Source organism: Mauremys mutica, unplaced genomic scaffold, assembly GCF_020497125.1.
Source record: "Mauremys mutica isolate MM-2020 ecotype Southern unplaced genomic scaffold, ASM2049712v1 Super-Scaffold_100297, whole genome shotgun sequence".
Taxonomy (NCBI): Eukaryota; Metazoa; Chordata; order Testudines; family Geoemydidae; genus Mauremys; species Mauremys mutica.
The window spans coordinates 407909-435254 of record NW_025423307.1 but is presented as its reverse complement, the minus strand read 5'-3'; the positions used below and the strand labels follow the sequence as shown (position 1 = coordinate 435254).

The 27346-nt window shown below is 53.0% G+C and overlaps 4 non-coding genes across 4 annotated transcripts; 1 reads left to right on the top strand and 3 right to left on the bottom strand.

Moving 5' to 3' along the window:
• Positions 1-7908: 7908 nt before the first annotated feature.
• TRNAK-UUU lies at positions 7909-7981 on the bottom strand. Its single transcript has one exon. It is a non-coding gene; the product is annotated as a tRNA-Lys (tRNA).
• Positions 7982-16199: 8218 nt separating this feature from the next.
• Positions 16200-16272, top strand: TRNAK-UUU. Its single transcript has one exon. It is a non-coding gene; the product is annotated as a tRNA-Lys (tRNA).
• Positions 16273-17205: 933 nt separating this feature from the next.
• On the bottom strand, positions 17206-17279 carry TRNAT-UGU. The gene has a single exon. It is a non-coding gene; the product is annotated as a tRNA-Thr (tRNA).
• An 8246-nt stretch (positions 17280-25525) lies between these two features.
• Positions 25526-25711, bottom strand: LOC123360725. The gene has a single exon (XR_006576061.1). It is a non-coding gene; the product is annotated as a U2 spliceosomal RNA (small nuclear RNA).
• Positions 25712-27346: the final 1635 nt, after the last annotated feature.

Sequence of the window (27346 nt, the reverse complement as noted above, 5' to 3'; positions counted from 1 at the left end):
GGGAAACCACACACTGGAGCAGTGATCCAGCAGGAGTTCTAGGGGTGGGCATGGGGGGTTCTGGCAGGGGAGGGCAAAGGTGAAAGGAGGCGAGTGGTGGGTGGGGACTGAGTAGGAGGGATGCAGCAAGCCAGTGGGGGGTTAGGGGGACAGAGACACCCACCAGAGATCCTGAATGGGAGCACCCACACATGGGTGGCAAGTTTGTAAAAATTTTGGTGGTGCCCAGAACCCGCCCCCCAACTCCGCCCCCCCAACTCCGCCCCCACCTGCCTAAGGCTCTGGGAGGGGGCTCGGCAGGGGAGGTCTGGGGTGCAGATCCTGGGCTGGGGATTAGGGTGCAGGAGAGGTGCAGGGTGCAGGCTTTGGGATGGAGTTTGGGTGCTGGGTGCAGGCTCTGGGCTGGGGCAGGAGGTGGGTGTGCAGGAGGGGGTGAAGGGTGTAGGCTTTGGGATGGAGTTGGGGTTGGGAAGGGGTGTGTGGGAAGGGGGGGGGTGCACCTTCTGGGGAGTGACTTTGGGGATAGGAGGGAGTGCAGGATGAGGGCTGTGGGGCTGAGGATGAGGGGTTCATGATGCGGGGGGGGGCTCAGGGCTAGGGCAGAGGGTTTGGATGTGGGGTGAGGGCTGTGGATGAGGGGTTCATGATGCAGGGGGGCTCAGGGTTAGGGCAGAGGGTTGGGATGTGGGGTGAGGGCTGTGGGGCTGGGGATGAGGAGTCCATGATGTGGGGGGGCTCAGGGCTGGGGCAGAGGATTAGGGTGCGAGGGGATGAGGGTTCTGGCTGGGGATGAGGGGTTCCTGCTGCGGGGGGAGGCTCAGGACTGGGGCAGAGGATTAGGGTGCAGAGGGATGAGGGTTGGGTCTAAGGATGAGGGGTTCATGCTGTGGGGGGGCTCAGGGCTGGGGCTGAGGATTAGGGTGCAGTGGGATGAGGGCTCTGGCTGGGGCTGAGGATTAGGGTGTGGGGGGATGAGGGGTTCATGTTGCACGGGGGAGCTCAGGGCTGGGGCAGAGGAGTAAGGTGCGAGAGGATGAGGGTTCTGGCTGGGGCTGGGGGATGAAGGGTTCATGATGCGGGGGCGCTCAGGGCTGGGGCTGAGGATTAGGGTGCGGGGGGATGAGGGCTCTGGCTGGGGCTGAGGATTAGGGTGCAGGGGGGATGAGGGCTGTGGCTGGGGTGAGGATTATGGTGCGGGGGGATGAGGGCTCTGGCTGGGGCTGAGGATTAGGGTGCGGGGGGATGAGGGCTCTGGCTGGGGATGAGGATTAGGGTGCGGGGGGATTAGGGCTCCGGCTGGGGCTGAGGATTAGGGTGCAGGGGATGAGGGGTCTGGCTGGGGCTGAGGATTAGTGTGCGGGGGGATGAGGGCTCAGAGCTGGGGCTGAGGATTAGGGTGCAGGGAGGATGAGGGCTCCGGCTGGGGCTGAGGATTAGGGTGCAGGGGGATGAGGGCTCTGGCTGGGGCTGAGGATTAGGGTGCAGGGGGTTGAGGGCTCTGGCTGGGGCTGAGGATTAGGGTTCAGGGGGATGAGGGCTCTGGCTGGGTTTGAGGATTAGGGTGCAGGGGGATGAGGGCTCTGGCTGGGGATGAGGGTTTGGGGTGTTGGGGACGCTCAGGGCTAGGGCAGAAGGGCAGGGTAAGGGCAGCCTGCCTTGCCATTAGTGGAGGGCAGGCACTAGGACCATGTGGCAGCAGACAGAAGTTCTGCCGAGAGCCCTCCGGCAGCACAGAGCAGGCAGGGGAGAGGCGCACGCTGCTTTCTGCCAGGCAGGGACAGGGCGCGGTGGAGGGGGGGGACACGCAGGGGGGGCAGGTGGGGGCTGGGACCTGCTCCGGGCAGGGACGCGGCGGGGTGGGAGACCCGTGGGGGCCAGGGCCCGATCCAGGCAGGGCCGGGGGAGAGACCCAGCTCCAAATATTGCTGGAGCAGGGCACCCGGCCCTGAATATTCCTGGAGCCCGGGCACCGCAAATGTATATAACCTGCCACCTATGCCCGCACATGATGGGGATCTTGAACTGGGAGGAGGGAAGCACCATGTACCAGAGGTTCTGAAGGGGGAACAGGGACACCCACACACCAGGTGTCTTGCAGCAAGAGCTGCGGTCTTCATTTACACAGGGCAGTGATGGGGAATTAACCATGTCCCTTGCGCAGCTTGTTCCACTAGATGATTAGCCTCATTGCCAGGGTCGGCTTTAGGGAGTGCGGGGCCCAATTCGAACAGTTTCGATGGGGGCACGGCAGGGATGACTAAAACAAAAAAACACTTAAAAAAAACCCCTTTCATTTCTTCCATGTATTATTTACTTTCCATGACTATATAAATAATAACAAAATTATATATTACATACATTGCATCATATATTAATTAGCTGATTTGCACTTTCATATTAGGAAAATAATTTGTTTTGATCGTTGTACAACTGATTTTATTCACTAATGTTTATTTTATTAAAATTTATAAAATATTTCCTTATTAATATAAAATTGCCCCCTCGTTCCGCCCCCAGCGCCGCCCGGCCGCGTGGAAACAAACCCTCCTTCCCCAGCTCCGCCCTATCAAGACAAGGTTCAGCGGTGGGGGGAGGAAGAAACGGCACATGGGGTGACCAGATCACAGCAGTAAAATAGGACCTGCCCCCTCCCTGCTCAGTCCCACCATCACACCCCTCTTCACCCCCTAGCCTCCTGCTGGCTTGCTGCGTCCCTCCTAGTCAGTCCCCACCCACCACTCGCCTCCTTTCACCTTCTCCCTCCCCTGTCAGAAACCCCCATGCCCGCCCCTAGAACCCCTGCTGGCTCACTGCTCGCCTCTTTGCCCACCCGCCACTTGCCCCCTCACCCTTCCCCCCAAGTATAATGCCTCATTCAAAGCCCCAGGGGTCGCTATATTACTGCACACCATAGTCAATCAATGCAGTTGTAGATAAATCTCTGCATTATGCATTTTTGTATAACTTCTATATGACTTTGTATTGAACCTTGGTAATATGTTATAGCAGGCCCTAAAGGTAGTGTAATTAAGGTAAAAGAAAAATGTCTTTTTGCTTGGAGTAGAATAAGATCTTCCCCCCACTTTGTAATCAGTTGCCCTGTTGAATGAATGAGGTGTGAATTAGGAAGGTGTGGAAGGCAGCACCTCCAGACACCTGCAACCCTTGGAGAGGGGCTGGGAGACAGACGGAGGAGAGCTTTGCCCAGGCTGAGTGGGATGGAGTTTGGGTGCTGGGTGCAGGCTCTGGGCTGGGGCACGGGGTAGGGTGCAGGAAGGGTGGAGGGGTGCAGGCTCTGGGAGGGAGTGCAGAGGGCTGGGTGCAGGCTCTGGGACAGAGTTTGGGGGCTGGAGATGGGGTGCTGGGTGCTTGGGGGGGAGGGGAGGGGACTGCCATCACATGTGGCTTCCTTCCTCCTCTGCTGCCCCTCACCATAGCCTCAGTGGGGAATGGGGCTGCCCCTTGCCCAGTGTTTGCAGGAGTGGTGGCTGGGGAGAAACCCAGGCAAACTCTGGTTTTACTCTTTCGTTGATGGGTCACTTTAACCCCTTACACCCCCTTTCCCGCCTCTCTCACCCCGCTTTTCTACTGGGCTTGTTTGCTCTTTTCGGTGGAGCCAGATGAAAACCACAAACCTCAGTGAGAGCAACAGGCTGGAAGACTAGCCTGAACCCACCACCCAGCCTAGTCCATCCCAGAGCCCAGAACTGAGGGCAAATGTCCCCCCACCCCCAGGCCACCTGCTTCCAGCGCTGCCAGTGATTCTGTATGGCTGCATCAGGCGGGATTTCAACCGGACCCCCCCTGCTAAATTCACCCCTGTTTTGCAACCACTCTGCACCAAGAGCACCTTCCTTCCCTGCCCTAGCTGCTGGATGGCTAGAAAGCTGAGCTGGGCATTTGATTGATCTGAAATATTATCATGCCCCCCCTCAAAAAAACCTTAATATCCCCACAGCTTTGGGGGAGGGGAATAGCCCCCCCCCAAAGCTGGTCTAATTTATTGTTGTAGGGCAAACGAAGGAGCCATAGTTTAATGGAAATATTCAGCCCCTACAGAGGTCTTGCAGCAGGGAAAGCAGAGTTGATGGGAGGGAACTGGTCTGAATAGGAGCCTCCGTCCTCTTTCTTTGCAAAATAATTTGGAGAGGGGAATTAGATCATGCCGTGCCTCAGTTTCCCCTCTTGCCAGGAAGGGTGGGTGGGTGGGTGGAGAGAAGTCTCAGCCTGCCGTGTTGCAGACCTTTCGCATTCTCCCCTCTTGATGTATTTGGTTTCCTCCTCCAAACCTCCCTCTCTCTCTCACCTGGAGTTCACAGCACTAAGTACCGGCTCGGGGCTTTTTTCCTGGGTTACATGATCCCGGCTTTAGTTTGGAACCAGACACAGGCAGGCACAGACTCACCCTCAAACAGCAACACCACGAAAACCACAAAACCAGCCCAATATTACAAACCTCCGGGGAATCACAGGGTCAAACACTCACAGCTGGAAGCCCCAGCAGCTGCTCAGGTGAGTGAGGTGCACGGCAGAGATTCCTGTCTCCCACCGGACCGGAAGCTCCCTCGGCGTCTCCTCCAGGTGAGTGCTGGGGGTGGGGGAGGGGAAGGAAGGCTGCAAAGCACATGTGCCTTCCCCCCCTCCCCCCTCCTGACCTGCAACACCCACGCGGCTGCCTCTGCCTCAGCCGCCAGGGTCTCTCGTTGCCTAAGAACATAAGAACATAAGAACATAAGAAAGGCCGTACCGGGTCAGACCAAAGGTCCATCTAGCCCAGTATCTGTCTACCGACAGTGGCCAATGCCAGGTGCCCCTGAGGGAGTGAACCTAAAAGGCAACGATCAAGTGATCTCTCTCCTGCCATCCATCTCCATCCTCTGACGAACAGAGGCTAGGGACACCATTCTTACCCATCCTGGCTAATAGCCATTTATGGACTTAGCCACCATGAATTTATCCAGTCCCCTTTTAAACATTATTATAGTCCTAGCCTTCACAACCTCCTCAGGTAAGGAGTTCCACAAGTTGACTGTGCGCTGCGTGAAGAAGAACTTCCTTTTATTTGTTTTAAACCTGCTGCCTATTAATTTCATTTGGTGACCCCTAGTTCTTGTATTATGGGAATAAGTAAATAACTTTTCCTTATCCACTTTCTCAACATCACTCATGATTTTATATACCTCTATCATGTCCCCCCTTAGTCTTCTCTTTTCCAAACTGAAGAGTCCTAGCCTCTTTAATCTTTCCTCATATGGGACCCTCTCTAAACCCCTAATCATTTTAGTTGCTCTTTTCTGAACCTTTTCTAGTGCTAGAATATCTTTTTTGAGGTGAGGAGACCACATCTGTACACAGTATTCGAGATGTGGGCGTACCATGGATTTATATAAGGGCAATAATATATTCTCAGTCTTATTCTCTATCCCCTTTTTAATGATTCCTAACATCCTGTTTGCTTTTTTGACCGCCTCTGCACACTGCGTGGACATCTTCAGAGAACTATCCACGATAACTCCAAGATCTTTTTCCTGACTCGTTGTAGCTAAATTAGCCCCCATCATGTTGTATGTATAGTTGGGGTTATTTTTTCCAATGTGCATTACTTTACATTTATCCACATTAAATTTCATTTGCCATTTTGTTGCCCAATCACTTAGTTTTGTGAGATCTTTTTGAAGTTCTTCACAATCTGCTTTGGTCTTAACTATCTTGAGTAGTTTAGTATCATCTGCAAACTTTGCCACCTCACTGTTTACCCCTTTCTCCAGATCATTTATGAATAAATTGAATAGGATTGGTCCTAGGACTGACCCTTGGGGAACACCACTAGTTACCCCTCTCCATTCTGAGAATTTACCATTAATTCCTACCCTTTGTTCCCTGTCCATTAACCAGTTCTCAATCCATGAAAGGACCTTTCCTTTTATCCCATGACAGCTTAATTTACGTAAGAGCCTTTGGTGAGGGACCTTGTCAAAGGCTTTCTGGAAATCTAAGTACACTATGTCCACCGGATCCCCCTTGTCCACATGTTTGTTGACCCCTTCAAAGAACTCTAATAGATTAGTAAGACACGATTTCCCTTTACAGAAACCATGTTGACTATTGCTCAAGAGTTTATGTTTTTCTATGTGTCTGACAATTTTATTCTTTACTATTGTTTCAACTAATTTGCCCGGTACCGACGTTAGACTTACCGGTCTGTAATTGCCGGGATCACCCCTAGAGCCCTTTTTAAATATTGGCGTTACATTAGCTAACTTCCAGTCATTGGGTACCGAAGCCGATTTAAAGGACAGGTTACAATCCTTAGTTAATAGTTCCGCAACTTCACATTTGAGTTCTTTCAGAACTCTTGGGTGAATGCCATCTGGTCCCGGTGACTTGTTAATGTTGAGTTTATCAATTAATTCCAAAACCTCCTCTAGTGACACTTCAATCTGTGACAGTTCCTCAGATTTGTCACCTACAAAAGCCAGCTCAGGTTTGGGAATCTCCCTAACATCCTCAGCCGTGAAGACTGAAGCAAAGAATCCATTTAGTTTCTCCGCAATGACTTTATCATCTTTAAGCGCTCCTTTTGAATTTTGATCATCAAGGGGCCCCACTGGTTGTTTAGCAGGCTTCCTGCTTCTGATGTACTTAAAAAACATTTTGTTATTACCTTTGGAGTTTTTGGCTAGCCGTTCTTCAAACTCCTCTTTGGCTTTTCTTATTACACTCTTGCACTTAAGTTGGCAGTGTTTGTGCTCCTTTCTATTTGCCTCACTAGGATTTGACTTCCACTTTTTAAAGGAAGTCTTTTTATCTCTCATTGCTTCTTTTACATGGTTGTTAAGCCACGGTGGCTCTTTTTTAGTTCTCTTACTGTTTTTCTTAATTTGGGGTATACATTGAAGTTGGGCCTCTATTATGGTGTCTTTAAAAAGGGCCCACGCAACTTGCAGGGATTTCACTTTAGTCACTGTACCTTTTAACTTTTGTCTAACTAACCCCCTCATTTTTGTATAGTTCCCCCTTTTGAAATTAAAGGCCACAGTGTTGGGCAGTTGAGATGTTCTTCCCCTCACAGGGATGTTGAATGCTATTGTATTATGGCAACAACAGCTGCTGCTTCCGGGACAGACGCTGCCATTGCGGGGCCCTCTCAGGCGCGGGGCCCAATTCGGGGGAATCGTGCAAATCGGCCTAAAGCCGGCCCTGCTTGCAGCCCTCCTCTTCCGCCCTGACTGATGGGGGGAGTATTGAGCCTCCCTCCCTTAGGCCCTTCAGCATCCCTGGGGAAAACCAACACCGCCCAACTGACTTTGGGCCAGTAGGTCAACCAATAGGGCTGCCTCCTAGGCCAGGCTGCAGCCCAGCTTCAGGACTCAGAGGAAATGGAGCTCACATCCCTCCCTACAGGACTCCAGGCACGGCCAGGCTTCTGGATCAAACGTCCCCTCTTGTGCTCAAGTCACAACAGCTAGCGGGCAAAAGACAGGCTTTCATGGCATTGGAGAAAGCAAGATCGAGCCTTGGAAGACCCAGCAGGGTTTGTGGCACAGGAATTGCCCTCAGATCCTACCGAGACTTCAGCTCAGAGTGCAGGATTCAAAGTCCCGAGTGCTGCCCTTACACCATGGGACCAATAGGAAACCCCCAGACCTCTGCTAAGCTCTGGGGTGGATGACCCTGTGGGGGAAGCCCTGCATTTGCTCACCGAGTTGTCATGCAGCAGTTTGCTGCAGCTCCCAGAGGCCTTTCTTAATCCAGCCTGAGAGGCCAGTGGGCATGTGAGGAAGTTGCCCCTTCAGTCCCAGGCAGTACATGGCCCTTCCTAGTGAAAAGCCAAGTCCTGGGGAAAAAAGGTCAAATACCACCCTGGAGAGATGCCTTCTTCCATTTTGAAGGGAATGGTTCCTGCTTTACCTGACCAGGGACTTGAACCCTGGACCCTCAGATTAAAAGTCTGACGCTCTACCAACTGAGCTAGCCAGGCTCACATATAAAAGAAGCAAATTTCGTGCAGATGAGAAACTCGTCATGAAAATGAGGGCAGGAAACAATACAGAAAACCTGCTACTCATGCTCTCTTAGCAGTCCTAGCCCCAGCCTGCTCCTCCATCCGCCGCCCTGAGGCCTTATTCTTTTTTTAGTTAAATATCAAATCCAGGAGAAAACACAGTTATACAAAGCAAAACGAAATCACAAACAGAAATGTCATTGGAAATACAGAAATAAAAAAGGAAAATGCAATCCCCATCACTTTATTGTTTCTGGGCCATTCCTGTATCGAGAGCACCCGCGAAGGTCCCTGTCTGCTTATGAGAAACCTGGAGGAACTCATACCACAGCCTGAACATGAAACTCAACTGCTCCCAGGTGCTGCAGTAAAACCCTTTCCCTGCTGTGATGTTGCACTCCATAGGATTTTATGAAAAGGTGCTAATAAGTGTGAATATAATGTAACTGGAACATTCTTCATGCAAAAGGTCTCTTGTAAGGTATCATTACACATCTTATAATCTACTGTGTGTGTTCATCCTATTTGTATGAACCGATCATTCCTGTATCTGAAACTAGAAATATGAACTATAACTCTGAGGTCCTGTTGTAATAATGCAAAGTGTGGGCCATTAATAGTGGTTTGGACTCTTGATGGCTCCCATTAACCAGGACAATTGACTGGAGATGGCTCTGTCCTGCACCATTTGTGAGTCAGGCCAGGAAGAATGAAAGCTTGGGGGTCTCACAGGACATGTGACCATGTCACCTGGTACAGGAATCCATCTTAAACCTGGGGCTCTTCCCCAGGTGAGAGACAAAAGATTCCTGCCTTGTACCAAAGCTGTATAAGGGGGTGGAACAGAAGAAAGGTGGCTGCAGTCATGAGAAATCCGCTAGCTACCACCTGAGCTGGAACAAGGACTGTACCAGGCGAAAAGATTGGGTCCAGGCAAGAAATAAGTCTAGTCTGCGAAAGAAGCTTATTGGAAGATCTCTGAGGGTGAGATTTGATCTGTATTGAGTTTCATACTGTATTAGGCTTGGACTTGCATGTTTTTGTTTTATTTTGCTCTATGAAGAATACAAGCTCCACAGAGAAGGAAAAGTTAATGCCATAGAGAAGTCTCTGTGTATGAGAGGGTGTCTAGAAACCACTCTCCTCTAGTTTCTTTTCTCTGATTTCCTGTAGAAAATCTGAAGCAGGAAGCAGAAGCCATTGCTTTCTCTGAGGCTTGAACTCAGGGCTTTCAGATTATGAGACTGACATGCTGCCAACTGTGCTAAGAAGGTTTGGAAAAGCTTTAGGCTCAGTGTATATAGGACCCTTCTACAGCAGTGACTGGGGCAGGGAAGGAGCCAGGGGTTTGCTGGAAGAAGCAGGGAGCTCTGCTGCCCACAGACCTGTCCAGGCAGCTTTCTCAGCAGCAAAGAAATCAATTCATGCTGCCAGTGAACAATCTACTGGAACTAATGGCAGCACAGGGGGGATGTTTCCAAGCTGTGCACCTACCTCTTCATTTTAGAACTTACTCTCTTTTTTCTAGCATGGCACTTTCCATGGAAATTAGGCAAAGCAAACTACACAGGTAAGAGAAACAAGTTGGAGAAGGTACATGGGGAACAGAATCTAGTGCTCCACATAAGGCTTCAATTTATAATCCCAACACCTTGCCCTGCTGTACTAACCAGTTGCACCACTGCAGATGCTTTTTAGATGCATTCGGGAAGCAGGTAGTTCCCAGTCTCTGTGGTTCAAACCTTTGCCTGGTAATTGAAAGGCTGATGCATCAAACCTAACTCAAGATGCAGCTTTTCAGCCATGAGACTCCAGGACATTTTAACAGGAAGAAAATCTCCTCCATTCTGGTTTAGCCCCATTTGACTCCTGCCCGTCTTCTCCCCTCGTCCCCCAGTCTCTTTCCTTCCCCATTGGGGCTGTGCAGAGAGGAGCCCCAGTCAGTCTCTGTCACCGAGAGTCTGTATCCCATAAAGGGAGGGAGGGAGGGGTTGCTCTAAAACACTGATAATGGGGAGGGGAGGGGTGTCTGTGATTAGGGGGAGAAAGGATGGAGAACTAACAGTGGGGTCCAGAGAGATTCCCCCAGACTGGGGAGATCCCCTGCTGCCCCCCATCAGCCAGCTGTGGGAAGAACAACTTGGGATTGCTTGGGGAAGCCACCTTTAAAAACACAAGTGTAACATGCTAGTTACATTTTAATAAGACCAAAGCCTCAAACCCAGGGTCACAATCACTGGAATGGCTTTGCCTTGATATTTTACCATCTGCAGACACAAAGCGAGTCAAATTACAGTTTCCGTTTGGAGTCAGTGCACACACAAGAATCTGGAGGGTTTTAATTCCTTAGGTTCTGCCGCCATTTCATTTTTGTCCTGTTCCAAGATTTATCCTTGTGCAAAGCAATGTTACGCCCTTGGGAGTGTCCCCCTCCCTGGTCCTGCCTGCTGACCATGGGCAATTTAAAAGGGCCTGGGGACCCCCGCCACCACCGCCAGCAGCACAAGGGGACTAAGGCAGTTTCCTGCCCACCCTCGCTCTGTGTGGCACGCCACTCCCGGAGACGGCTGGCACGTCCCTGCGGCCCTGGGGTGGGAGGGGTCTCTAGGCGCTGCTCCCTCCTCGAGTGCCAACTGTGGCAATGGGAGCTGCGGGGGTGGAGTCTGCGGGCAGCGGTGCGCAGAAACACCCCCGGCCCTCCCGCTTAGGGGCTGCTGCTGGGGTGGGGTGGGGTGTGGGTTGCTTTTGGGAGATGCCCGAGGTAAATGCTGCACCCCTCACCATCTCCTGCATCCCCAACCCCCTGCCCCAACCCAGACCCCACACCCAAACTCCTTCCAAGACCCTGCTCCCCACACACCCTCCTGCACCCCAACCCCCTGACTGAGCCCAGACCCTGCACCCAAACTCTCTCCCAGAGCCCAGCCCCTCTCCTTCCCACACCCAAACTCCCTCCCAGAGCCTTAGGCAAGTGTGTGTGGGGTGTGGGGCAGGACTTGGTCCCATTCTGAGCATCACCAAAAATTATACAAAACCTGCCTCCCATGTCCAGTCCAACCTTCTGCTGATGCACCCCAGCCCACACCCCTGCAGGGTTTGAAGTTTCCATTACTTACATTCCAGGACACTGAGGGATTTCAGCTCCCCTTTGCCCATAGGGAGCTTTCACCCCACTCCCAGCCAGGTTCTTGTCCATGGGATCACTGTAGGGGGGCTGGGTCCTGCTGGGTCTTTTCTCTCTCTGTGACAGGCCAGGGTGCAATAACTGGGGCATCGGAGCACCCAGGACCTTCTGTGGGGCTGCCATTCCCCTTCCCCTTCTGTGGTCTCATCTGTCATTGACTCCAGCCTTTTTTCTATCCATCGTCAGCACCATCCGAAGCCAGCTGCACTCGCCTCAAAAAGACAGAGAGTCCTGTGGCACCTTACAGAGTAACAGACATATTGGAGCATGAGCTTTCATGGGTGAATACCCACTTCATCAGACGCATGTGGCAGAAATTTGCAGGGGCAGGTATAAATATGCAGGCAAGAATCAGTCTAGAGATAACGAGGTTAGTTCAATCAGGGAGGATAAGGCCCTCTTCTAGCAGTTGAGGTGTGAGCATCAAGGGAGGAGAAACTGCTTTTGTAGTTGGCTAGCCGAGAGTCAGGGCCAAGTATCCCTAGGCCACCCCGACGGGTGTTTGAAGAACAGGAAAACAAAGGGCACCACAAACTTATGTTTTTTGGATGAGCCAAGAAAAGGGAGTAGCATTGTTCCCCTCGGGTAGCACCTGTTCAATTCCAGGTCAGAAAACAAAACTCTTCTGCAAGAATATCCAAAAAATATTGTGTTTCACTTCACTTCATAAGTACAGTTGTGTGGCAATTAAATGATGACCCTAAAGTTTCATAAAAGCAAAGAACATTAAACAAAATAGTGTGGGAAATATGGATGTATCTGAGGAAAGGGCTTGGAATGAAGGAAGACAAAACTTGATCGGTGGAGAGAACAGGCCCTGTTTCCCCCTGGTTTGGAGCTTCTCTCACAACTACTGGAATAGAAAAGCTAAGCAAATGGGGTTCTATTGTTGCACAGGAGATTGAAGTGAGGTTATTTTTTCCAGATGGTCATGTTAGGAGTGGGATTTGAAACTACGTCTCTATGCAGAGACCAGAACACCCAAGAGATAGGGAAAAAAGAGTCTTAAAACTGGCACTTTAGACCAGTCCACCATCCTGCTGCTACAAAAAACATGACTTATCAACCCTAGTTTTCATTAATAATTGATGAACTCTTTAGGGAGGTTGAGATGGCACATCTCTTTCAACTCCTAGAGACCTTCTACAGCACAGCTGATTTTTAGACACACTCACCCGGACCTAAAGTTACACGTTTCCTGGAGCTCCATGAGTTCTGTGGTGTTGGAATCTCCCTGCTCGCATTTTAAGTGAACAAAAGATGGGTGCTGGCATTCTGAGACAGTAATGGTGAACCTCAAAATCCTGCCCTGGGGGCCAGACAGTTAAGCAACCAGCACCCACAACCTCTACCATGATAGCATCCTGTCTGGCAACAACTCACTTACCAACAGCTGGGGTGTGAAATCCTCATTTCTTTGTTGTTCTATCACTGTAGTCCCCACTTTCCTATTGCTTGTCTGTATAATCTCTGTCTGGTGCTGTGATTCTTTCTGTCTGCTGTATAATTAATTTGTTGAGTGTAAACCAATTAAGGTGGTAGGGTATAATTGGTTAGATAATCATTTTATAATATGTTAGGATTGGTAAGTTACATTTCAGTAAAATGATTGGTTAGGGTATAGCTAAGCAGAACTCCAGTTTTACTATATAGTCTGCAGTCAGTCAGGAAGTAAGGGGGGGAATGGGAATGGGGGTAGAGGAATTAGAATTATGTTTTGCTAAGGGGGGGAATAGGAACAGCGAAGGGGAACAGGGACACAGACAAGCCTCTGTGGTGTCAGAGCTTGGAAGGGGGAAACTGAGGAAGGAAATTGGAATCATTGCTTGCTGGAAGTTTACCCCAATAAACATTGAATTGTTTGCACCTTTGAGCTTCGTGCATTGCTGCTCTCTGGTCACGCGAGAAGGACCAGGAAATGGGAGGGTGATGGGATAAACCCTCTAACAAGTACGTCTTTCAGGGTGTGAAAAACCCCAGAACCAGTATAATTAAGCTGACCTAAGCCATGGTTAGATAGTGCTAAATGAAAGGAAAGATTGTTCTGTGAATGTAGCTATTACAGGAATGGAAAACCCCTCACCTCACTGTAGCAACTATCTTCTCCACAGTGCTAGAGCAGCATTTTAAGTGTAGACAGCCTCAGAGCAAGACCAGATTTGGCTCTGTGGATGCTCAGGCACTAAGACAACAGTAATTACAATATACTAATGCATCTGTAGCTGTCAGGATTTGAACCTGTGTGGAGAGACCCCAGTCAATTTCTAGTCCATTGCATTAACCGGGGGTAGTTGATTATTTTATCAAGAGCCAAATTTCTTGGTCAATCTCTAGACACCAGAGAAAATAATAATAAGTATATAGAAAGATTTTGCAGTCACTATGGGCATAACTATGACGATTGTTTCATGTTTCACTCTATATATTTGGCACCACTGCCTTTCCCTTTAGTCTTGTAGTTTACCAAGGGTAAAACAAAATATCTCTTCAGATACCAGGGAGTATTTATGTTCATTCCTGCGAGCTACACAGGGGTTTGATGTAGCTGCTTTCAATCCTCCAGCTCTGCCGGGACAAGTAACATTCCAAGGTATCACTGAACTGAAGAGGGGAGATCATTTTTTGACAGGTTACGCCTCCTCTTAAAAGTTTTTGTCTGGCTAGGAGCCCTGGTTCCCAAGTCTCTCCTGAGGGAAGAAGGTTTCTGTGCAAAATACTAAAAGTTTTAACAGAGAGGAGGGAAAGGCGATGGCCACATGATGGGGCCAGTATGTACCACAACATGGTTCTTTTATGTGGGATGACTCTGAACACTGATTGATCTCCACTCCCTTGTGTTTGAAGAGATGTTTAGTTGTGCACTTGGGAACCTATAAGGCTGAAGCAATTTTATGGATGGTGACACTACGATTGAAGGGTTATTTAATGTTGTAAAAATTGTTTAAAACACTTAGCTTAAACTGGAACTGCCTGTTATTAAAGGCTGGTTTCCCCACGCCAGTTCCATAAGCTCTGCTAGAAACACCCTGGCTTCTCTCCTGCCTCGGTGGGAACTGGAGGGAATCGTCCCCTGCTGCCCTTGGCTCCAGGCTGGTTTTTCTGGGGAGGGGACGTGGAATTGATTTGTTTGCTGTTGAGATGGGAGCCAGGCCAGTTCTCAGGGAACGAGAACTCCCAGCATCTTCCCAGCCCAGCCCAGGCTGCTGCCCTGTCCCAGCCTCTGTTCCCCTGGGTGCCCTGCGTGTTTGACTCTAGAGCAGGCCGGGAGCAGCAGCTGAGGCAGAGGACAGCCTGGGCCGGGCAGATGCTAGGAGCAGAGCACCAGAGGCCTCTATTGGCTCCCTCCTCGGCAGGAAACAATCGGTCCCCACCCGCACCCCGGGACAGCAGCCTGGCGCCAAGGGCAGTGCCCAGGGGGGGTTTCTCTTTTTCCTCTTCCTGGGGTGAGCAGGGACCTGGGGGTGTTTCTAGCAGAGCAGTTGGAACTGAATTGGGAACCAGCTTTTAATAACAGGCAGCTCAAGTTCAGACTAATTTTGTTACAATTTTCTTTATAATGTAAAATAATTCAAAAGTAAACGGGCAGGAATGATTGGAACTCTTTTCTCCTGGGCATAGAAAGAAACGGCTTTTTGGCTTTTCATGATACGGGAGTCAGGTTCATTCACTGTTCGGAAGCAACGTGCTCAGAAGCCTGTTGTGTTTCATTTCTTAGGTTCTGCTGCTGTCATGTAGCCATTTCCTTCCCTTCCTTTCTGTCCAAAGCGCAGAGCCCAGTCCCTCCAGGGAGAGAAGGACGTCTTTCATCTTTCCTTCCTCAACAGCCCCCTTCCCTGGAGAGCCCTTTGCTGGGGTCTGGGTGGGGAACAGCCGTTTTTGAGGATTAATTTCACACCATATTTGGTGTTGATAAATAGATTTTACAGCCAGATTATATCATTAGGTACCTCTGCTCTGACCTGATTCAGAACAGAGTCCAGAGAATTTTACCCAGTGACTCCTAAATCCACCCCAAGATCTTCTGGCTGAACGAGGAGGGTTCATTCAGAAAGTCATCATGTTTGGATGTAAAGGTGGGAAATGATGGGGAAATTGGCCCCTCTTTCAAGTTTAAATGTTGTAACTTCTACATCTAGACCGGGGTGGCCAACCTGAGACTGAGAAGGAGCCAGTATTTCTCAGTGTAACTGCCAAACGTGCACCTTTGTATGCAACTGCTGAGTCAATTGTGAACCTTCCCATCATTATCATTATCCTTTTGAAATGATGATGGTGATGGACACTTGGCTCTGTATCCCAGTGTGCCCTGGACATCTACAGGCTGCATTAGCCAATCCAACCATTCGGCACTTGCAGATGGGCACCTCTGTATTTTGCCTGAGTCTTCTACAGCTATGAAAGGCTGGTAGATGCCAATATTTTCCCATCTTTTTAACCTGCACTAATACCAGGCCAGGCCAGGGCTGGGCAGAGAGAGAGAGCAGCAGGCAGGGCCGGCTCCAGAGCCCAGCGGGGCAAGCACCCGCCTGGGGCGGCCCTTTCCCGGGGGGGCAGCAGGCTGGGCCGGCGGACCTGCCGCAGTCATGCCTGCGGGAGGTCCACCGGAGCCCCGGGAGCAGCGGACCTGCCGCAGGCATGACTGCGGAGGGGACGCTCGGCCCGCGGCTCCAGTGGACCTCCCGCAGGCATGACTGTAGACGGTTCGCTGATCCCGCGGCTCGGCTGGACCTCCCGCAGGCATGCCTGCGGCAGCTCAACCGGAACCGCCGGACCAGCGAACCGCCCACAGCTGCGGGAGGTCCAGCCGAGCCGCGCGACCAGAGGACCCTCCGCAGTCATGCCCGCGGGAGGTCCGCTGCTCCCGCGGCTCGGGGGCGCCTCCCGGGCATGATTGCTTGGGGCGGCCAAATTTGTAGAGCCGCCCCTGGCAGCAGGTTTCCCCAATTGTTTCCCACTCGCTTTTTCTTGACTAGCTTCACCTCTGCACCCACTTGCACTTTTCCTATGTGAGCCTGGCTAGCTCAGTTGGCCGAGCATCAGACTTTTAATCTGAGGGGCCAGGGTTCAAGTCCCTGGTCAGGTGATAAACTTCTCACTACGATTGTAAAAATCTGACTTTCTGGAGTCTTCTTTGGTGTTACTCTTTCTCTTCAGGATTTTCCTTTCCTAAGAAGGGCCTTTGTGTGGGGGGGATTGAAGGAACAACTCCTTGACATCCCCTCTGTCTTTGCAGCCTGGAGGAATAAAGGCCTCTGGGCATAGAGCATGTTCCTTCCCTGCACACACACAATATACCTAAGGAATTAGAATAACCTGCTGGATCCCCAAATGAAGATGCTCTTCAGCCCAAACCCATGTCCCCTCTTTTCCCAGTGCCCCTCAATCCCAACCCTCAGTCCCTCCTATGCTCACTGCTCCTCACTCCCAACCAGAGCCTGCTCCTCTTCACCCTTCTCCTCTGTCCCAACCCACAGGCCGCTCCTCAATCCCAACCCACAGCTCCCTCCTTCCCTCCAGCATCAGGTGCTTCAGACCCCCTCAGGAAGATTTTCTTGCAAGGTTTCGTGTAGGAGTCTGCATGTGGATTTTACAGTATGTTGGAAATAGGTTGGGTTGTTTGCCGAAATGATCACTTGTGGCTGGTATTGGATTCCCAGTCTCCATGTTATTGGATCAGGAGAAACAAAGGGTTGTTATCCTTGTTGTGTGAATCAAGGACTCAACCCTGGGTGTAAACTAAATGAGCTGCCCACAGATTCTGGAAGCCACAATGAGCATTTGGTGCAAGAGCTCAGACCTGTCCCTGTCCCAGAGGGAGGGGGTCACCTGCAAGGGGCTTGGACCACTGACCTATCAGCTCTTAACTCCCAAACTTTCAGTAACTCTATTATCAGTGTCAGTGAGTGTAATTTAAACCATAAGAAAAACCACACTGGGCTAGACCAAAGGTCCATCTAGCTCTGTATTTTGTCTTCTGACAGTAGCTAATACCAGGTGCTCTAAAAGCATCTCAACAAGGCACCACTGGGAGTTGAACCCAGCATCTCCTGTTTACAAAACAGGTACTTTAACCAGCTAAACCATGGTGCCAGCTTGTGATTAAGGTACAGTGTCTGCTCACACCTGACTCCCTGCATCCCCGCAGAGAGGTGTGTGTGTGTGTGTGAGTGAGAGTGAGAGAGAGAGTGAGAGAGAGAGAGAGAGAGAGAGAGAGAGACTCTTTGGCCAGGTCTGCACTACAACGTTATTTCAGCAGAAGTATATTGCTCAGGTGTGTGAAAAACACACTATGCTCCCTCAGTTGGCACTGCAATGCCACATCTGGTGACAAAACTGCCCTGTTTTGGTGACCAAATAAAACCACTTCGATGAGCTTTTTGCAGCAAACTTAAAGTGACAGAGTGTCAGTGTAGACGCTGCTGTTCATTATATCACCATAACTGGCCTCCTCCAGTATCCCAGTATGCCCGCTGTGAACTCACCTGCCCTGCATTCCTGCTACAGAGCCATGGGCCCCTCCCCTTTATCGCTCTGGGAAGTTCTGACAGCTGAGCCTGCTGCTCTGCTCCGTCAGCCAGGAGCAAATCACCGCCGTGGATGCTGCTCTCTCCCGCCCTGCGAACACAGAGCAGGGTGGCGGGAACTTCCTTACATGGGGGGGCACCGGCATCCGAACTGTGACACCCCCATGACACCCCTTCCCTAGAGGAGGCTCTTACCTTCTAAACAGGGACGTCTGTTTTCTAGTAAAATCACTAAAAGGGAAGGAGAAAACTCGAAAGAGGTTCCTCCTGGTGCTCACGTCCGTGAACCCGAATACTCCCTCAGTCCTCAAAGAGAGACCTGGAGAAGGAGACTTGCTGAAGCAAAGCCACAGGGGTCTCTGAGGTTTCCCTGGCCCCTCGCCCCTGTCCTGCCTGCCTGATGTCAGCATCTCTCTGTGAGGTCACCACCTCCCCACCACCTTTGACCAATAGTCTGAGGTCCTGCAAAAGGGCCTTTGTGATGTCACTGCCTGTCACGGACTCACAGATCCTGCCCACTCTTGGCCCCGTGCGGTCCGTGGGGGGTGCCCCTTTCAGGGCGACAGCCCTTCTCGGGGGTCCACTCTCTCTCGGGGTCAGGCCCCTCCACCTCCTGGAGCCGCACCTCTCTGAGCCTTAGCACGTCTGTCTCTCGCCGTGGGCCCCCTCAGGGAGTCCACGCGCTCTGGACCCCCTGGGCCTCCTCACCCCCGAAGGGGTTGATGCCCCCTGTTCTCTAGACCGGAGTGACTCTCAGCCAGCATAAAACAGGAGGGTTTATTGAGAGTTGAACACAGCACAGGAAACTCTCAGGGCCTCAGGCCTGGCCTCCCTCAGCCCAGCACATCACAGTCCCCCTGCAGCCAGGTGGGCTCTGCCTGCTGCCCCTCTCCAGCCCCGAGCCCCCCTGCTTCCCAGCTGGGCCTCCGATATCCCGGGCCCCAAGCCCCACCTCTGTCCATTGTCTTTTCTCCTCTGGCTGGAACAGGTTGGTCACGGGATCCTCTCTCTGCAGCCCATTGTCCCCCACTGGCCAGAACTGGCTGTGACTCCTGAGCTGGGTCTCCGGGTCACCAGGTCACCAGTCGCTGGGGTCTCCATCCTCCAGGCCATCAGCCGGGGTCCCAAGTCCCTCTCCGGTCCTCTGTAACAACAAACTCCCTCTCCCCTCACCTCATTAAACCAGTAACACCTGGGGACACTGAGTCCCACTCCCTGTGCATGCAAAACACTGGAAAACACAGACAACCCCAAGAAAATCCTCCACTTCGTCACAGAGCCCAGCACCTCTCCTCCTCTGGGCACCTGGAGCAGAGGCGGCTGGTGCTGATGGCTCCAAGGGAAGGCTTAAAAGCCACAGAACAATTGAGGTCAGGGCCAGAGGAGGGCAGGACCATGCCTATGTGTGGCCTTCAGACAGGCACAAAAACACCCAGGCAGCCTGCTCCCTGCCATGCCAAACACCCACTGAAGGCCACTCAAAGACCAGCATGTAGGGCAGCTGCTGATGCTCTGTGGCGATTATCGATGACGGTAGAAAAGCAGGGCCAGCCCCCCGGTGGGGCCTCTTACCGTTCCCACTCAAGGTGCTCACTTTTGCAGTGGGGCAGGAGATTTTTCCCCAAGAGGCTTTTCCCCAGCTGGTGAGAAGCAGAGAAACACCCAGGCTCCATGTAGCAACCCCCCTCCAGCACAGGGACAGGCACACATTTGGAAGAGGGAAACTGCTCCACACTGTAGCCCGGGCAGCCGCCCATTTTCTTTGACAAGTCAGGAAGGGCAAAGGCAAGACTGGAAGCACCTGGGGCTCATGCCCCAGCCTTTGTGACGCCCAACCCCCAACTCCTTCCCGGGGCTCTAGCTGAAGCCAGAGCATTGGCCTGAGCAGCCAAGAAGAGGTTCCAGCCCAGAAGGGAGCAGGACTTTCAGCCCAAAGGTAAAACTGCACAAGCACAACCACAAAGGGACTCGACCCCTCAATTGCCTGATCCGAAGTCAGACGCCTTATCCGTTAGGCCACATGGTCCCACAGAAAAAGGCCCTCCAGGCACTTCTTTGGAAAAGGCCGACACTGACGCATCCGACAAAGTGGGAATTCACCCACGAAAGCTCATGCTCCAATACGTCTGTTAGTCTATAAGGTGCCACACGACTCTTTGCTGCTTTTGCAGACACTGTGTTTCTCGGGTCAGCTACTGAGGGGGGCCAAGACTCTCTGGGCACAAAAAGTCGAGTTCCCAGTGAGATGTGAGACTTAATTCTCTGGAGCCAGGTGCAGGGCTTTGGCAGGGAGGCTTAGGCATGGGGGATTGGGGTGCAGTGGACGGACCGGCTGTCTAGGTGCGGAGATTTAGTCCCACTAAGGAGGAGGAGGAATCCTGCTGATAGGCAGTGGCCAGGGCCGGTGCAACCACTAAGCGAACTAGTCGGCCGCCCAGGGTGCCAAGTGGTTGGGGGCACCAAAAATCGCACTCAGGGGAGGCGGGGGAGTGGAGGTGAGCTGGGGCAGGGGGCTGGGGGAGGTGCGGGGGGAGGGCTACCCGCAGCAAGTAATGGGGGGCGGGGGGAGTGCAGGGGAACCGCTCCCTGTCCCAGCTCACGTCTCCTCCATCTTCTCCCCTGAGCACGCCGCCCCCGCTCTGATTCTCCTCCCCTCCCAGGCTTGCCGCACTAAACAGCTGATTGGCACCGCAAGCCTGGGAGGCGGGAGAAGTGGAGTGGCGCCGGCGAGCTCAGGGGAGAAGGCGGAGCGGAGGTGAGCTGGGGTGGGGAGCTGCTGCAGGGGGGGGGCTGCCCGGCTCTTCCCCATGGCCCCCGCCCCTGCACTCACTGCATGGTAAGTGGAGTGACCCAGCCCCAGCCTGGTCCACTGCCCTGGCTCCCAGCCACGCCGCCGGCGAGTGCTGTGGGGCGGTTCCCCCCTCCCCCCAAGCTTGGGAGCCAGGGGAGCAGAGCAGGCTGGGGCCCCAGGCCTCCATGGGGGGAAGCAGAGGGGGGCTGGTCCCAGGCCTCCGTGGGACCAGGGGGGCTGGCTACTTACTGCGGGAAGTGGAGTGACCCAGCCCCAGCCTGCTCTGCTCTCCTGGCTCCCAGGCTTGTGTTGGTGTTGGCTGGATTTGTGCGGGTGTTTGTGTATATTAGCAATTGTGTGTGTGTGGCTGGATTCATGCATGTGTTCATGTATGTTTGCAATTGTGTGTGTGTGCATGCTCTGCTGCCTTCTGCCGGCACGACAACCGTTTCCTCGTTTGTCACAGCCCCCATACCGTCGACCCCGATGGGGATTTCCCCATCTTACAAGGGCTGGCTGGCCTGACTCTTCTCCCTTCTGTGGAGTGTGGCGGGGGCTGCAGCTCACCCCCTGTGGGGCAGGAGTGCCAAGGTGCGGGGTGCTGGGCTCCAATGCACCTGGAGAGCAGCTCAGGTGAGGCAGGGCAGGGTGTGTGGTGTCCGTTCTGCATTGCCTGGTGCTGGGCCAGTGCACAATCCCCAGCCATGCCGCACAGCGCACCCCAAGAGGGGGCAGGGGGCCAAGCAGACGATCCAGCACGAGGGGATCATTCTCATTGGTAGCTGTCCAGTGGCAGTGAGTTCCACAGGCCGTGGCACATGCTGTGTGGGGCAGGAGGTCCTTGTATTTGGAGCAGTGGGAGTGAACTGTGTGCGGTTGTGTCTCTGAGCACGATTGCAAATATTATGATGTGGGGGGGGTGATTGTGAGTGCAGCTGGGGATGTGATTGTTGCTCTCTTTGGGGGTTAAGCTAGCATGTCCCTCTGGGTGTGTTGTGTGTGAGTGTTCTTGGGATTGTGTGAGTCCCTTTGTGCGTCAGTGTGTGTGTGTGTGTGTGTGTGTCAGTCACTCACTCACTCACTTGCTGCAGGATACAAAATCCTGCAAAGCCATTTCCTACTGGTTAGCCCAGCAACACACTGATACAAACAGTGTCACCCACCCCCACCCCCACCCCGGGGCTCAGCCCCACCAGCAGGGGGCAGCAGGGACACACGCTTCTCCCCTGGGCCAGCTTGGACAATTTCCCATCACGACCCGGCACAGTGGGGACGGGTCTGTCTGCGGGGCTTTGGAGCCGGGCTCCCCCGGGGAGGGGGGCGGGGCTGGGGGCAGCAGGAGTCGGGGGGTGACACGTAGGGGCGCCGGGAACACGTGGATCCAGCCCCCGGGCAGAGCCAGACCCGGCCCCGCCCCGAGCAGCCGCTTTGTGCCGGGGGTGAAAGGGGCGAAGCAGCGCAGCACGTTCCTGCGCGGGGCAGCGTCACACCCAGCACCGGGGGGGCGGGGCTCTCTGGGGGGCGGGGTGGGGATGAGGAGTTGCGTTGGGGCGGGGAGGTGTCAGGTTGACCCAGGGACCCGCCCTTAGCTGGGCTGGAGAGGACGGAGGCGCCCCGGGGCAGGCTGGGAGTTGTAGTTCCTGGCTCGTCTCAGAGCGGAAGTGACGGACAGTTTGCTCAGACAACGCGCCCTCCCGGTGCACTCTGGGAAGCGTAGTTCTCTCTCTCTCTCTCTCTCTCTCTCTCTCTCTCTCTCTCTCACACGCGGCCTCTATTGGAGGAGGAGCCGTAACACGTCACTTCGCCGCGCCCCTCCCCGCTCCTTGATTGGCGGCGAGAGCGCGGGACAGAGACTCGGCGCGTGGGGGGAGGCCCCCGTACCCTCGCCCCGAGGCTTCGCTGCCCCCCGCCCCCCGGCGCGCGCTGCGGCCGTTGGGTTTCGAATCCCGGGCAGATTCGAATCCCCTCCCCGCCCCCCCAGTGACCCTCCCACCAGCTGCGCCCCCGGCGCCCCCTCCCCCACCCTGTCCGCTCTGCCCGGCCTTTCCCTTCGCCCCCCCCCCGCCACCCGGCCCCCAACCGCCTCCTCTCACCCCACCCCCTTCCTCCTCCTCCTCCTCCCACCCCCCCTCAGCGCCCCGCCCCTAATTGCCTCCAGCCCATTTCCCCGGCTGGGCCCCACTTTCCCATCCCCCCACTGCCCCAGTCCATCCCCAGGGTGTGAGGTTCTTCCGCTCCAATCTCTGCTGCCCCACAACCTGCCGGGTTCCCCTTTTCAGCCACTGTGGGGTCCTCCAACCCGCCCACCCCCATCCACTCTGGGCTCTCTAAATCCCACATTCCCACAATGCACCTTGGTAACCCCACCCTCCTCTATCCCTAATCCCCCTAGTCCCTTCCCTGGGGTCCTCCTGGACACCCCAACCCACAGTCCGGCCCCCACATACACCCCAGTCCCTCATTCACACGCTGAGCTAGTCCTTCAGGGGCCCCCACAGCCCCCCAAACTCCTCCATCCATGAGCCCCGTGGGCCTGTGGCCGGGAAGTGGGGGAAGCTCCCACTCTGGCTGGGCTGGGTGTGGGTGTTAATCTTTTCCTGTCTTGTGTGTGCTGAGCTCACAAAGACTTTTTGCTCCCTCTGTCCTCCCCTTATGCAGCCCAGGTGGGGAAGGTGACCTGGATGCAGGGAGCCCTGATGTCCCTCCTTGCTCCCCCCTCACAGCCCCCTAGGGGGGCACAGAGGAACATTGGGGGGAGCAGTATCTGCTCATCACCGCTATCTCCCCCTTCTCTCCCCCTCCCTCCCCGCATGTTCCTATGCCGGGAGGGAGCAGGGAGAAATCTGGGCACCACCCCAAGCAGCACTCCCCTGCCAGCCGGGAGCAGTTTCTGACTTTACACCAGCAGCACACACCTCTCTGCTACCGCACAGCACCGCCCTTGACCATGGTACCCCTGGGTAATTCCCTGGTGGCACCCACCCCTAAGGCTGGCCCTGGCTATGGGCTTCAGAGGGAGTGACCAGACCAGGTGGCCATGGAGAGCTCCAGCCCCTGTTCCCCCTCCCAGCTTCTAGCAATCAGAGGCCAGGGACATGCTTCCATGCTGATGACAGGTACTGCTTGATAACGATCCAAAGTACCTTCATATTCCTCATCTGAGTCAGATGCCACCCACCGAAGATTGATTTTCCTGTCTAGTGGTTCAGGTTCTGTAGTGTCTGCATCAGTGTGTTGCTCTTTAAGGACTTCTGACAACATGTTTCACACCTCGTCCCTCTTGGATTTTGGAAGCCGCTTCAGATTCTTAAACCTTGGCTCAAGCGCTGTAGCTATCTCTAGAAATCTCACATTATACCTTCTTTGTGTTTTGTCAAATTTGCAGTGAAAGTGTTCTTAAAGTGAACAACATGTGCTGGGTCATCACCCAAGACTGCCATAAAACGAAATATATGGCAGAACGCAGATAAAACCATGGAGCAGGGGACATACATTCTTCATCAAGGTCTTCAGTCACAAATTAATGCATTATTTTTTTAAGAAGCGTTATCAGCATGGAAGCATGTCCTTTGGAATGGTGGTTGAAGTATGAAGGCATATGGATGTTAGCATATCTGGCACGTTAATACCTTGCAACGCTGGCTACAAAAGTGCCATGAGAGAGCCTGTTCTCACTTTTAGGTGACGTATATAAGACACGGGCAGCATTATCTCCAGTAAATGTAAACAAACTTGTTTGTCTTAGCGATTGGCTGAACAAGAAGTAGGACTGACTGGACTCTAAAATTTTACATTGTTTTCTTTTTGAGTGCACTTCTGCAACAGCAAAAAAAATCTACATATGCAAGTTGCACTTTAATGACACAGAGCTTGCACTACAGTACTTTATATTTTACAGTGTAAATATTTGTAATAAAACTATATATAGTGAGCACTGTACACTTCGTATTCTGTGTTGTAATTGAAATCAATATATTTGAAAATGTAGAAAAACAAAATTAAATTAGTATTCTATTGTTTAACGGTGTGATTAAAACAGATTAATCATGATTTTTTTTAAAGTTAATTGTGTAAGTTAACTGCGATTAATTGACAGCCCTAGATTTGAATGTTTCTGTCCCATGCAGGACAAGCTGGAATATCTGTGTGCAGGGAAAGAGCCGGGGGGAATTGTGCTGTGAAATGATTTCCTGTTCTGACATGTCCCCAATTGCCCTTTTTGCCCTAACAGGCTGCAGCGCAACATCCATGTTTTGCTCCAGCTCATTCCGTCCTTCCAGGGGCCGGGGGAAGGGAAATGGCTGCAGTGGAGCCAGTTGAGGGAGGGATTAGCAGGGAGTTGCTGGCAGGTTCCCTTGGCGGGGAGAAAGGGCAGTAAATACACAGGGGGTGGGAACTTCCAGGAAGGTTGGGCTGGGTGGGAGAGGGCAGGAAATCCCCAGGGTGGGGGACAGGGAGTGACAAACCTGCTGGGATTTGTTTACTGTGAGGCTCCAGCATTTCTCAAATGTGGCCACCAGGGGCTTTTATTGTGGCCACAGCCTCCTGGGCTGTAACTGAGGGAGTGCGGTGGGGCTCAAGCTTCAGGCTTCTTCTCTGGGATGGTGGGTGGCAGGCTCAGTCAAGATACATGGAACGTAGGCTGGGTGGAGAGAAGTCTATGTAACTCATCCAGTTATTGGTAATATTTGAGTCACATGTATATCAATCTGTGTGTCCCCCCCAACCAACCATCTCCCAAACAGACCCTCAGTCCGGAAAGCATTCATCCCTCATATTGTTAAAAAGATTCAAAGGAAACAGAAGAATCCCAGCTTTTAAAACAATCCTCTAGCAAGACAAAGAAACTCACATCTGTAGACTCAGAAAACACTCCCAAGAAATTTTAACAATATGTTGTTATGAAGAAACCAAAGTGATAAAGAAACCTGATTTTTCAACTACTTTAAAAAAATCTTCTCAAATCAGCATCTTTAAAGTGAAACTTTTTTCTGCTTTTTAACCAAACAATTCTCCCTAGAAGGAGAGGCACTGGTCCTGGAAACACTGCAATACCAGGTCAATGCATGGGGTGGAGAGAGCAAGCTCCTATTCCATCCCCTTGTTTCAAAAATCAATTTAATATACAGTCCTCAAATAAAGGACCTATCAGATATTAAACTGATAAGAACAGATTTAAATTTTATTAGAGAATATTTAAAATAAATGATACAAAGTGTTTGAAGCGTCAGTTATTGTGTCATTGGGGGTAACATACAGGTTGTGGGGGGATGTTAGCATTTTGATGTTAGGCAGCATATACATATACACAGTCTGTCATGTCCCCAATGCGGGGTATACGGTGGGTGGGTACAAGGTACAGCCAGCAAGCAGTGAGGGCACATCACTCATACAAACAGGTTATGGATAGTCGTGGGCATGAATAAATGAGTGGACTGGGTAATGGTGATAGGGTGCCCCTCACAGGGCAGAGTTCAGTTTGGTTGGTTCAGGGCTCAGGGGATAAAGTCCAACAGGGGAAGTTTACAGGTCTCTTCCCCCTTGCGGGTGTGTGGAGTCACGCCAGCTCACTCTTGGTATTGACGGTGGCCGGTGACGTGCTCTGTGTAAATGTCTCTGGACCACCGAATAGTGTCCGAGACCATTAGGCATCTCATGAGCCGCGCGTAGCGACGGCCCACCCCACAGGTCCGCAGCACGCGCTCATTAAGGGGGTCCCAGGCACCCAAGGCCCCAACGATCAGAGCGTCGGTGTAGACCTCGTAGCCCTTTGCTCGCAGGGTGTCAGCCAGGGGAGCGTACTTTTCGAGTTTGCGGGCTCGGGCTTGGCGGAAGGCCGTGGTCCTATTCTCGAACAGGATCGTCACATCGACGAGGATGATCTTTTTCCGGTCCTCATCCGTGATGACGATGTCCGGGCGCAGCGGGCTGTCGGTGCCGGGGATGGCGTGATTGACAGCGATCTCTCCCAGGTGCGGGGCGATGGCCTTCACCAGGCGGTCCTGGACGGTGTTGTGGCGCAGCTGCCAGGCTCTGCCGTGGGGTCTGCAGCTTCACAGGACGTGGGGCAAGGTCTCCATGGCGTACCCGCACCTCCGGCAGCGTTTGTCCGGGTTCCCGTGGCGGATGGCTCCGTTGAGGGGGACACAGTTCAGCCGGGCGCGGTGTATGAACCGCCAGTCGGCGAAACGGATGAAGCTGCCTGAGGGGAGGAAGTGGTTGCTGGAGTCCCACTTGCTGGTGACCTCAAAAGCCTTGCCCTGGTCCGGCTTTTTCTTCAGGGTGTCCACGTAGAGCGCGCGGGTGGCGGCCTTCAGCGACCTCTCCAGCATGCCTCTGGCTCCAGGGCTGACGATGGTGTTGTCCTCCGTCCCGATCTGCAGTATCAGGACTCCTAGCTCCCGCCGATCTTCGCTCCATACGCAGTGGCAGCCCAGTCGCTTTCCCAGTCGGCGGGTGGCGTTGCGGGCGCGGGTCCACAGCGAGGCGACGTCGCCCCTGAACGGGCCGAATTCTCCATCCAGGGAGCCGCTCAGGAAGGTGGCCACGTCTTGGTCGGAGGGGGGTCTGCCGATTCGCCTCGCGGCGCGCAGGGTGGTGGTCGCGATGTTCTTAACTGTGGCGTCCGGGCACGTCAGGAGGCGGAAGGCATGCGTGATTACCGCGATGTCGCAGAGGTCTCCCATGCGGGGGACGTTGGCGCCCCCGTGACGGTGAGCGATGTATACGAGCTCGTTGCTGGCGTTCTGGGGTAGGGACAGCCACTTCTTCACCAGCTGCCGGATGTTGTTGTCCGCCTTGTTGAGGGGCACCTTTGCTACAGCGGATCCTCTCAGGACGAA